The sequence below is a fragment of the Astatotilapia calliptera genome, chromosome 7 (assembly GCF_900246225.1).
Source record: "Astatotilapia calliptera chromosome 7, fAstCal1.2, whole genome shotgun sequence".
In the NCBI taxonomy this organism is placed as follows: domain Eukaryota; kingdom Metazoa; phylum Chordata; class Actinopteri; order Cichliformes; family Cichlidae; genus Astatotilapia; species Astatotilapia calliptera.
In genome coordinates, this window is record NC_039308.1 from 17,485,345 (window position 1) to 17,498,708 (window position 13,364).

Below are 13,364 nucleotides of genomic sequence, written 5' to 3' on the forward strand. Positions count from 1 at the left end.
GTTTTTTCCGAAATAAAAATCCTCTTTGTCTAAAAGGGAAGTAATCATTGCTAATAATCCATATTAGCTGCAGCTGTGCACAAATCTTTCAGCTCATCTTAGCCGCAATCTTTCATTACCTTGAAATGTTGATGCAACAAAACCACACCCCTTTATGCAGAGCAAGCTACTAAAATAGTATATGTTTATGAATGGCTATGACAGATATAAAGATGGATTGATCTTAACTGCTAGTTGGTTGTTTTTTTTTACAAGTGGCAAGCTGCCACCATGCCATCACACCTCTATCTTTCAGATCTCCTCAATCACCATTCATCCATCAGAGCCTTCCGCTCCAGCAGCTATCACTCAATACCTCAGCGGTGCTGAAGACAAACTGGCACTGTGTGCAACCAGCTATCACGTTATGCCTTTGAATTACCCCTCAGCTGACTTACTGTACAGTTGCTGGGTTGTGGTAATGTCTAAGTAAATTATGGACAAACCTTTGGAGCAACGAGAGAACTTTGCAGTTCTTTTATGTGCAACCTTGCTGAGTTCTGGATAAGTATTGATTGTAGGCGGGTGCTGAAGAAAAATCCTGGCTTGAGTGTTAGGACAGACTGGGTAAGCACGCCTCATCACATATGCTGCACTAAATTTGGCCCACAACAGCTCAGAGAGGCTGAGCAGTAAATTTTGGTCCAATTTTCTCAATACCAGCACTCAGCTCATATCAACACAAATCTACATTGCTTTGTGTTTAACCACTATTACACACTGAAGCTGTGCTTATACTCAGAATTACAGCTCGGCTGAATTGAAATGACATCCACCATCCAACTTTCCTGCTCAGCTGTATAGGCAAAGTGCAGACATGTGAAAGATTTACCATTAAAGCCCCCCCCCACTCCCAGTATCCATTTATTCTGATGTCTGTGATGGAATTCATGGCTTTTTTGTTTCTCCCAGCTTCTAAGGTATAATACACTTGAAAAGTGCTGTACTCATTCTTTCTTTCCTTATATTCAGTGGCATATGGTGACTTTTACACTGCTCAAGCACCTAGCCATAAGAAGCTGCATGGCTAGGTGCATAATTTTGGTAGTGGGACTGAAAACACCTGAGTTCAAAGATTAAGAGATGTGGTCCAATGCTTTTGTCCATATAGTGTATGTGACATTGCTGACTGTCAATATCTACACGTGGTTAAAAATATAAATGAAAACTTAATGTGGCAGTGTAACTGGTATGTTGACACAGTAGCAAAACAGCCAGTTAAACTTGGTACTTTCGGTGAATAGAGTAATATCTCATACATGTATGAACCCTGCACCTGTTCAACTTTTTATCAAACTCTGTGTCCTTTCTCCATCATTTGAATCTAATGATAACAGTCTACTAATAACAGTCAGCTACGTCACACATTGTGGTCAAGGTGATCAGCGTGACAAATCTTGCTTGTTAAGATGCTCAATCACAGAGTAATTTGCTTGGTTACTTCACTTTTGCTTACTATCATTCCACACATATCTTCACATGTGTATAATAACACACAGATCATAACTAATCTCAGAGCAGTGAAAGAAGCAGAGCCAGAAGTAGCTTGTTTAATATGCTGGTCAACTGTCTGTGTGTATTAAACGAACAGAGAACAGAGGTTTATTCACAATATGCATGACAGGCAATGCCGTTTGTCTCTCAGCTCACAAAACACAAGTCTGTGTTAATGGGACAGAGTTACGCCCATGAAAATGACAGAAACTATAGATTCCAATAACTCAAAGTCAAGCTAACTTCTAAAGACAACAGCCAACTGCAGCCATAAGATGCCAGTAATTTAAAGGACAGATGCAAACTGGGACAAGACACTGGGTGAAATGAAAGGAAAGAGATTATTTTCACTTTGTGTGTTTTTAGAGTTCAGTGGGCAAGCAGTGCTTGACTTGCTTGCTCTTATAACAATAAGATTACTTAACTAACCCTCCACAATTACCCTCATCTTATATGACTTATTACTTTTGTTTTCTGTCTTATACGTTTATTATTTTTGTCTCTCTGTTGTTATCACGGTCATTTGTAAACATGACTTTTCAGGAAAATTGCTTAGTATAATTATACCTGCTCAGAACTAAAATGAATTGAATGGGCTGCTAGCACAACTTCCATGGAAGAATAGAAAGTATAAAAGATGGATATAGCTGCTGTGACATCACTCATTGGTTTCTGAAGTGCAGCTTTGTAATCTCACGAACTGAGATGAGACAAATGGGGGTGGGTTTGATTGTCACAGACAAGTAATTAGTCAATGAATGTGCGGATACATACAACGAAGCATGGCATGACCAAGATTTATAAAATAGACCTAATTCTAACTCGGTGTGACCAAAAATGAGTGACTTAGCCCATAGAAGCTATAGGAAAGTGTAATTTTAAATGTAATTTGCTTGGCAACTATAGCTGGTCAACATATGTAGTGGATTTAGCAGAACCAGACATTGTTCTTGTCTTTAGAAAATGGTAAGGAGCATTCACAGCTACAAATACTCGTTTTTCAGTGAGTAAACAAAGAGTTTCTGAAGAATATATCAGCTGGATGTGTAAAAGTTATCAGAGCACGACAGCTGTCTCTGGGGAAACATCTTCTGCCCTGACCTCTGTAAAGACCTTCCTGATGAGTTTGGTCAATCAGTTTCACATCATAGTGAATAAAACATTAATTCAATTTTGTTAGCCAATAATTAATTGGTTTCAAAACACCAGTGTTGTTGTTGAAAACACTCATCTCAAACTTTCAAAACAGGCCTTCACAAACCATTGGGTAACATAGCGATGGCTACGTTATAACATCTATAGGCACGATGGATCAGTTAGCGTAACTTAATTTCATTTTCTATAAAGAGCAAATTCTGGTGTCATTTCATTTTGCCTGTAAGGTGGCTGTGTTGGTTTACAGTTCACCTCATCTGTTATGCTACATTTAATAATCGAGTTGCTCAAAACAGCTCATGACAGAGGCAGTTAGGTGATAGCAGCATGCATGCACAGTGACCTCCCAAAGTAATTCAGTAATGAATGTGAATTCACAGCAAGCAGCTCTTTTCCCACAGAGCAGACCATGAATGCAAAGGACAGCCAGCCTCACTCTTGGCTGATGGTTTAGTGTATGTAAAGCTTTGTCTCATTTATACACTTTGTACACCATCATCCCATGGTACAATGAACTCTACAGAGTAAACAAAGCACTAAGACTTAGACTACAGTAGCGGGTCAAGTCTTAAGCTGATAGAGGCTAACTCTGTAAGCTCCTGGGCAGCAGCTGCTTTCATTTCTTCATCCCTAGCTTATGCTTCCTGACCAATCAATCTTAACCTGACTTGCTCTTTATTTAAAACACCATGCAGATGCAGTGGATTTTAAAAAAAACCCAACAACTTAAACATTTTAGATGTTTACACTTTATCTCATCTTTTTAATAAAAAACAGTTTATGTTACTTATTCATGCACATGAAGCGAAATACAAACAAGGTGAGATGGGTCCTTTTTTCTCACTGGGATTAGCTGTGTGTTGATTTTTGAAAAACAAAGCACTTTTGAAAGTGCCAGCGGTCTCTAATAAGGTCACATTAGTCAAATCTGTGTGGGTAATTGCTATAAAAATGTAAATATTGGGTATTCATTATTTGAGTTGTGAAAGAAAAGCTATAGAGAGGATAGAGAATTATGTTAAAGTTGCACAAGGTTAAAACATCAACAACAGGTTTGCCTTTGTTTATTCTGAATTGCTGCCAAGAACTTCAGCACTTAGTTATGCAGCCAAATGTGCCGACCTTGAAAAAAGTCACATTCATATCCAAATACAAATAGCTTCAATACATCATATTGCTCTGTCGTTTGCAAAGACGTTTTTTGCTGTAAAGTGATCTCAGTGCTGATGGCGTGCGTTTAGACATTTAGCATCCTATGATTAGCATAATTATAGAGTCAAACCCTATCATGGACAGCATAAATCTGTGATGATGTGTCCCTGAGGTATTATTCATGTATCCAGTGTCTTTCATTTCTTGTTCAGTCACACAGTCTCCTTTCAGTGAGCCAGTCTCAGTCTGCTGTAGGCATCCGTCTCAGCTGGTTCTTGCCCGAGTCGGCTATCTTGTTAGTGAAGCCTGCTGTATCTTCAGATTTTTAATTAGATTTCTTCCAGACCTCTTTGAGTTTGATAAATTAAGGTCTGTAACTTACTGGTGTCACTGTGTTTCTGTCCAATACAAAAACTCCTCGGATAGCTTTGTGATTACACTGGGATCAACCCCAGTTCAGGCCTCCAGAGGAAACATGTTTCATCCAGCTGTCAATAAAGTGAATCTGACGACAACAACAAAACTTGGTTGTAACCTGGCAGTCATGCTTGTCATGCTTGAGCTCTCATCTTAATTGTCTCATTATCTTTAGATGTAAAACAATTTCTCATGATCATTACTTAATTATTTGAAGCTCTTATTTAGTTTCAAAGTGCTCCATCCCAAGATACTTATTTGAAGATGTTGTTTTCAAATGCCAGACATTTCTTAAATTTTCCCTATTACATGTCTTGAGATGCAGAGACTGACTTCAGAGGAGCTATGGATTGAAATGCGACACTCTCTAAACCAAACCAGTGTCTGTATATGTACTATGTTCAATTTATATTAATGTCATCATACTCAATTAGCTGCACTTGTGAGAAAGGTGTGAATGCAGATACGTGGTTCAAATTATTGTGTGTACCAGTTATAGACAAATAAAGCATAAATGTAAGGATAGCTTTTTGGAACTATAGTACTGCTTTTCTCACAGCCAGTTTTGAACAATACAGTGCAATTAGTCTACAAATGTAGGCTAACTGGTCAATAATACTAATGATAGTACTAATAACCACTACAATACATTACAATTTTATTTATATAGCATGTTTAAAACCAGGGGGTACACCAAAGTGCTTCACAGGGAGGAATAACGGTAAATGATTACACTGAACAGTAAGTCGTTAAAACAAGGTAAAATAGAGGAAACAGAGAACAAACAAAAGCATAAGTAGTGTAGAGATAGGGAGAAATCATGATTATCCAGAGAAATGAGTAGCGATAAAGCAATTAATGAGCGGTGAGAATTAGCGAGTCGGAAAAGCCAGGTTGAATAGGTACGTTTTCAAGCGTGCTTTAAAGGATTGAATAGAGTCAGAGGCACGAATGGTAGCAGGAAGACTATTCCAGAGGTTTGGTGCTACAGAGGCAAAGGCACGACGGTGCCTGGGCTGGGCCAGAAGTAACTGACCAGATGATCGTAAAGAACGGCTGGGGGTATAGAGACTGAGGAGGCCGATGAGATAGTCAGGGGCAAGGTTATTTAGGCATTTGAAAGTAAGCAGCAGAACTTTAAAATCAATACGAAATTTAATAGGCAGCCAATGTAAGTCAGAGAGCACTGGAGTAATAGAGTCAAACTTTCTAGTTCCGGTTAGGAGACGAGCCGCAGCATTCTGAACGAGCTGTAATCGGTGGAGGTGAGCGAGCTGGAGTCCAGGGTAGAGCGAGTTACAATAATCTAATCTGGAGGTCACAAAGGCGTGTATCAGTTTTTCGAGATCGTTGTACGGTATTAAGTGTTTGACCTTTGAAATTTGGCGCAATTGGAAGAAGCCAGATTTAACCACTGAGGAAACCTGTTTATGCAGCTAAAGTGAACTATCCAGGCAAACACCTAGATTACTTACAGTATCTGTAAGAAAGCAAGCAAAGGGAGGAGGGAGGTTTTATTCACCAATGATCTTGTGTTTAACAATGCCATCCCGCTCTTAGTCTCCTTGTCCTCGACAGAGGCGCGTCTCAGCGTACTTAGGTGCCTGCGTTGAGCGCGAGTCCCAGAGGTCCCAATCCAGGTCAGAAGCGGCGAGCACACCGGAGAGGTCGGATAAAATTGAAGTCCAACAGGGCAGATCCAGCGATGGCTGAGCAGTTTGAAGGGTGGCCAGCGGTGGGAGGTGAATGGAAGTTGCAGAAATTCTGGGATGGGAGAGGAGTTAGCCGCGGCATGTGCCTTAAGTGAGGCTTTATTGTGAACAAGTCAAGAGAAGATCAGTAATTCAGCTGAAGCACCACCAAATCAATGTTATACAAATATCCTAAGAGAGCGATGTGGTTGCCTTTGTAGTTCAGCATCAAAATGTCAAAGAAGTTGATCATTGCGGTGAATAATCAGCTTGTTCTATAGGAACAAACACACACCTAGCTAGCCAAGACGTCGCCTTCACAAGCAGTCAGCAACCAGATTTGTTGTTAAAAAGTACTAATGCATTACTTCCTTTATTTTGCAATAATCTGATCTATTTTTCTCACTTTATGAGAGACAGTCTGACACAACTTGTATTTTCCCAACACTTGTCCATCTATAGTTCCGTTTTTTTATTGTTTTGTGTCCAGTTTTGACGAAGGACATGATGTTGGGGTTTCACCCATGTTTGCTGGGAATATGTCCATGTGAATCCTGCCTCATGTCTGTCTTTTGGCTGTTGCTTAATTAATGTGTAAAATCAAAATGACAAATGCGCATCATGGTGCATAATTTCATTAATACTTACAACAAAGGTATTTCAGTACAATTAAAACCCCATCAAGATGAATAAAAATGTAAGTACAGTGGTCCCTCGTTCATTGCGGGAGTTAGGTTCTAAAAATAACCCGCGATAAGTGAAATCCGCTAAGTGGCCAACTTTATTTTTTTTACAATTATTATAGATGTTTTATGGCTGTAAAACCCCTCACTACACACTTTATAAACTTTTCTCCAACAGGCTTGGACATTTTCACACTTTTCTCTATGGTTTAAACTCTAAAAGTTCAAACCTTCATAGAGAAATAAGTCCAGTATTATAGAATAAAACCAAAGGCAGCCGTGCAAAATGTTTCATCGACATTTGTCGGGGAAATGGGTGTTGGGTATACCCATATAAATGGGTATTGTTGGAGAAAACTTACAAACATACAGTACAGCACTTCAGAGTCACACGGCTATCGATCGAAGACTTAGATAAATTTGACAAGCTGAATGCATTCTGTAGTGTACAGGAGACACGGCACGAGGTGATTGACAATGGTTTACAGCCAATCACAATGCAGAACACAATGCGCTGTTTAAAAAAAAAAAAAAAAAGCATGCAAAATTGCACCAAAAAAAAAAGCCGCGAAACAGCGAGGCTGCTTAACGTGAACCGCATTATAGCGAGGGACCACTGTAAACCTAATGTTTCTTGAACGCCCCCTACAAAAAAAAAGCTATTTCAAAAATAAGACTTCAGATTAATAAACTTTATTTACTTTGTTTTTTTCTATAATAGCTTTCTAAACTCAAAATACAAGGGCCTTCACAGAAACAATAGCATTTAAAAACAATCCACAAATTGTTATCATTATAGCAAGCTGTTCATAGCATTTGACTCAAATTTTCTGTTGTTCAAAAGATAGTGCGGCCTTTCGTTGTGGATAGCGTGACTGTAGAGTCCTGGTGCTATCACCAGCTGTGTTCATGTAGTTGTGTATTGTTTTCAGCTTACAAACCTGCTTCTCTCCCTCTCTCTCTCTCTCTCTGTGGTGGTTGGGGGAAGGGGGCGAGGGGGTCATGTGGTCACGGAGACACCTGCTGTGGTGAGAAATGGTTTGCAGTATTTTGGCAGGTGTTTATGTGTTTGTCTGTCTGCATGTGCAGAGATTGCGATATCAGATTTTCACATCACGATGATCATGGTCAAAATACTCCACTGTAATATCTCTAGAGAATTTGAAAACAATAGAAATAATGCTGTTATGTTGTATTTGTTTATGTCTGTTTTCGTTCTGGCAAATTTGACTCAAAATCCAAATACGTGGAGGTGATGAGCATCTGTGATGATAACTAATCAAGCTTTTGTTTTTAAACATGAGTTATCGCCACAGCCTTGCTCACAACTGGGCTGTAGATCATCCTGCCTGTTAAGGGGCCAGAGGCATGGTTTATCCTGGAAAGGATAAAAACCACACAGTTAACTTACAGTCATATGTTAGTGGAAGAAATCCAGTACCAAGACGACATTTGAGCATGGAAGCTTCTATAGTCCTAGAACGCTGGTGATCACTGGTCAGATGCCCACCTATACTGGTGAGCTGCTACATCTGTATGTAACCATGAGGTCTGAAAGGTCAGCTGATCAGAGCTTGTTAGGCATATTTTTACACTTGTATTTGTTGTATCTTATTTTATATTGTAAAGTACTATTTAAGTAAACTTCACTATTGACTTCCTACTGACTGGTCTCAAATAGTTTTCATCATACTTGTGGGACACATCCTTCATCCTCATCTGCTGTCCTCATCAGAGCTTAATTCTTTTTTGTTTATATGTGTTACCTTTGGGCCATCTATTAAATAGATTTAAAGGTATCACCTGTTCTTTCTATGCCTACTATTTCTATGCAGATGATACACCGTTATGCTTTTTCTGTTTAGCCCAACAACAGAAACAGCCTTTCCTACTTCAATTAATGCTTCTCTGCCATTGCTAATTGGTTGTATTCAGATTTCATCCATCTCAGTTGTAGTAAAACTTAGGATCTAGTGTTTGGCACTGACATCGGCCCCATCGCCAGTAACATTAGATCATCCGCTAAAAAACCTGGCGTACCAGGACGTGTGCTGAGAGACTGCGCAGACCAGCTTGCCTATATTTTCACCAGGATTTTTAACCAATCCCTTGAACAGTCAAACGTCCCACCCTGCCTCAAGACCTCCACCATAATACCCTTGCCCAAGAAATCTCATATCTCTAGCCTAAATGACTATAGACCAGTGGCACTAACCCCGGTGGTGATGAAGTGCTTTGAGAAACTTGTGCGTTACCACATTACAGCAGCCCTACCCAGCAGCCTTGACCCACACCAGTTTGCCTACAGAGCAAACCGATCGACAGAGGACGCCATAGCAACAGCACTCAATGTAGCATTAACACATCTGGAGAGGCAAGGAAGCTATGTGCGTATGCTCTTTGTGGATTATAGCTCGGCATTTAACACCATTCTTCCATACAAACTGGACGCCAAGCTAAAAGACCTAGGGCTTCCTCACAGCACCTGTAAGTGGATCAATAGCTTCCTCACCGACCGCAGACAGAGAGTGAGAGTGGGACGTTACACATCTCCAGCCCTAAATCTAAGCACTGGGTCGCCACAGGGCTGCGTGCTTAGTCCACTGCTCTACTCGCTTTATACACACGACTGCACCCCCGCCCACCAGAGCAACGCCATTGTAAAGTTCGCAGATGACACTACTGTGGTGGGGCTCATATCTGGGGGAGATGAGTCTGCCTACAGAGATGAGGTGGAGCGGCTGTCTTCATGGTGCAAGGATAACAACCTTCTCCTAAACACGAAAAAGACCAAAGAACTCATAATTGACTACAGAAGACACAAGACAGAAATCCAACCACTAATCATCAGCGACGACTGTGTGGAGAGGGTGGCAGACTTCCGCTTCTTGGGAGTCAGCATAGAGGGAAACCTATCCTGGAGTGTGAATACCTCTGAGCTACTGAAAAAGACACAACAGAGACTGTACTTTCTGAGAGTGCTTAGGAAGAACAACATCACACAGAGACTGCTGGTGTCTTTCTACAGAGCCTCCATCGAAAGCATACTAACGTACTGCATAGGCATATGGTACGCTAGCTGCACAGTGGCTCAGAGGAAAGCACTCCAGGGAGTAATCAACGCTGCCCAAAGGACAATCGGCTGCCCTCTCCTCAAACTGAAAGACCTACACAGTTCCCGCTGCCTCAAAAGAGCCCATAACATCATAAAGGACACCTCACACCCTGGACACTCCATGTTCGAACTGCTGCCTTCAGGTAAACGGTATAGAACAACATACACAAGGACTAACAGACTCAAACACAGTTTCTACCCAATTGCAATATCATGTCTCAATGCTACTAAAAGTAGATGACTTTCATTGCCCCTGTTGTCATTTGTGCCCATGAAGTTGGAATGCTTTCAGACATGTTTTGTTGGATGCGCTAACAAATTGATTGAGTGATTGATTGTTTGAGTGATATATCAACTAGGTCGTATGTTGAGTGTCTGTATGGGGCCTTAGGCCTGGATTGCTTGGGTGTATCTACGGTATGAGAATACTGTATTTTATATGTATTTCTATCTTTTATATCCTATCATTATAGTTTTTAAGTATTTAATTATAGTTTTTAAGTATTTATCTTTTGTGATGTTGCACTGACCAGAGACATCTTTCAATTTCATTGTACCTGTGACAATGACAATAAAGAATATTCATTCATTCATCATCATATTGTTATTATTACTTATTTGCTTACTTACTTATTACAGCCTTGAAAAAATTCAGTTGCACTTTCTATGCAGTATTTCTAAGTGATGATCCTAGATACTCGTGCTTGTCGTTCATTTGACTCGAAGATCTTGAATGACTTGTACAGTATTGCTCAGTGCTGAATATTCCCATTTAATACACCTCTAGTTCCTATATTAATTATAAGCATTACGTTACTCTCTGCTTCAAGAGAAAAACCAAAACAGACATGTGGTGTAGTTACACCAGAAACATGGGTCAAACACAATATTGTAAAAGTATATACATATACAAGCAGCAGTACATGGGTCAGTGTCTGGGAAAGATTGAATTCAAGATCCCTCATCATAGTTAATGGTTTACTAAAATAGACGTGCTCAACAAATCACACCAGGCTGGATAAATTACCACCTTAAGGGAGAATGAAATGCTAGATTCAAACAACTGCCTTGGACACTCCTAACACTCTGTCTGTTTATATCCCATTACCAAGTCAGTTCAATCTGAATGTTAATCCAAAAGGAAAAGAGGCGCCTTTAAAAGTAAACGACCACAGTTTGGGACACTCTGTGACAGCAAAGCAGATGATGAGGCCATCTCAGAACAATATTACCTCATGGTGCAGCCTGTTCTCCTGAGTACTAATATTACAGATTATCTGTGCGTATCAAGGTTTTGTAAGAGTGTATATGTGTGTGTGCATATACGTTTGTCTTTTGTTTTGCATCTGTGGGTGTGGTGGCTCAACACTTGGCTCTCACACAGAGACTGCCTGTTCATCAAACCCTGTCGTAAGGAAATGTTCGGGGCTTTTTCTTTCTTTTTTCTTGAGGGATATTCAGGACATAGGAGCGAAAATTGCAAAGATATTTCGAGTTGATTGCCTTTACGCTGCTATATTTCTGCCCAATGTCTCTCCACCACTACTCAGCAAAACCACAGAGGAGAGATAGAGAAGGAATGATGATCTCCTGCTGGTGCACTTGAATGAATGTTTTATAGATGGAAGGATGAAAAAGAGATGAAGTAGTGTCCAATCTCTATGCCTATATTTTTTTTTTAAAATTGTGGTTATAAAATATTATTTTTACCTTGTCAGTTTTTTTAATCATATTCAACCTGACTCCGTAACACACTCATTTACAGAAAGTGTCAAACACGCAGCCAAGCATCGTCTTCTTTTCCAACTGGAATTTCATCCGACTGATAGTCTGATAGTGTTAATAAAATTGTTAAGAGCATTTCAATCATTCTACTTAATTTGCTGTCAATTTTTCAAGTAGTTGATGGAAACAACCTTGAATTCTGTAACTACAAATATGCTGATTCAATCCCCTGTAGAGATGCGCTGTGGTAGTGCTCTTTGGCAAGGTCACTGTCTCCCAAACTGAATGATTATAAAAGGCAGTTTCTACAATAAATCTGTTAGGATTGGACCAGCATGTGCAAAGTAAGGTCACTCAGTGGGAATGAACGGCATACTTACACTTTAACAATGTGAAATATCATATTTTTTACGTGATCTCAGTAGACTTTCGACGGGTTTTGATGTTGACACAGAAACTCGGATGTCTGTTGTTTCAGTCACTAATAAATGTCATTACATTCATTGCTCTTGGAACTGAAGAAGCTTCTTGGATGAGAGGTGAAAAGTCTTCAAGGAAACTTAAAGAACTTCAGAAGCTTTTCTTTCTTTAGATGCTCCTTAGACAATGACTTAACTCCATATCCAGTTTAAGGGTCTCCATGAGTGCAGGAGCCTATCCCAGCTGCCAAAAGTTGAGTGGTTGGGTACACCTCTAGGTTATCAGTCTGTCGCAGGGCTAAGACATAGAGACAAGTAACCTCTCACACTCACATATATATACATATATATATATATATATATATATATATATATATATATATATATATATATATATATATATGTATTGCTATGTATTGCTATGTATATATATATACATATATATATATACATATATCAGAGGTGTGGACTCGAGTCACATGACTTGGACTCGAGTCAGACTCGAGTCATTAATTTTATGACTTTAGACTTGACTTGAAAAAATGTTGTAAGACTTGTGACTTGACTTGGACTTTTACACCAATGACTTGGGACTTGAATTGGACTTGAACCGGTTTACTTGAAAAGACTTGATATTTTACCCCAAATATAAAATTTAACATGCATATTATATAGAGATTGAAAATGTGACGTCATTCACGGGTAGAACCGCAAAGGATTCTGGGAACTCGTGGCAAGCGGTACTAGCGCACGCAGGCTTTCAATTAAAATCAGTCACACAGCGATAAAAAGAAACACAAAAATGTCAAGAAGCTGTTGTATTATTAACTGCAATAGCCGGTCGCATGACAGCCACGGGAAGCCGACGGGTAAAGAGATCGGTTGTTATCGGATTATGTCGTTGAAGAGAAATTGTTCGAGCCATGTTTCCGAAGTAACAAAGACGCGATGGATGGCCTGGATTGCAGCCATTCAAAGATCAAATATAACGTCCCAGAACACTCCAGCTCACAGGTTAGTCTGCTCCAAGCATTTACACGAAGGTCAGTGTTTTTTAGTAGTTAATACGTCATTTTCATAACATAATTGGTGATATAGGTTACAAGCAAGTCTGGCGCTGAACAGAAATTGTCGTGCTATGCTCCTTTGTTTATTGTGCATAAATAGTGAATTGTCCTGACAGAATATTGCGTTTCGCTTCTGTTATTATGGTACATTGACAAAAACATATACTTTTATTCACAGGATAAAACAGGTTTTTTGTATCACTAATTGCCCAGTACGATTACAGCATACAGTATTATTGTCACTGCTACATTTCTGTGATGGGTACCAGAAATTATTTCCACTACTAATTAATTACCATTGAGCTCAAAGGTTATATTAATAAACTGTTAACGAATGTGTATTTATGACGACGATTTGTGAGACTGGTAAACTTATGATAGGTACGATGGTCTTTCGTTCTACACGG

At 39.6% G+C, this 13,364-nt stretch overlaps 1 protein-coding gene across 2 annotated transcripts in view; it reads left to right on the plus strand.

Moving 5' to 3' along the window:
- Positions 1–13,364, plus strand: part of LOC113025579 (nascent polypeptide-associated complex subunit alpha, muscle-specific form) — a 38,174-nt gene that overhangs the window by 19,635 nt on the left and 5,175 nt on the right. The window lies entirely within an intron of this gene.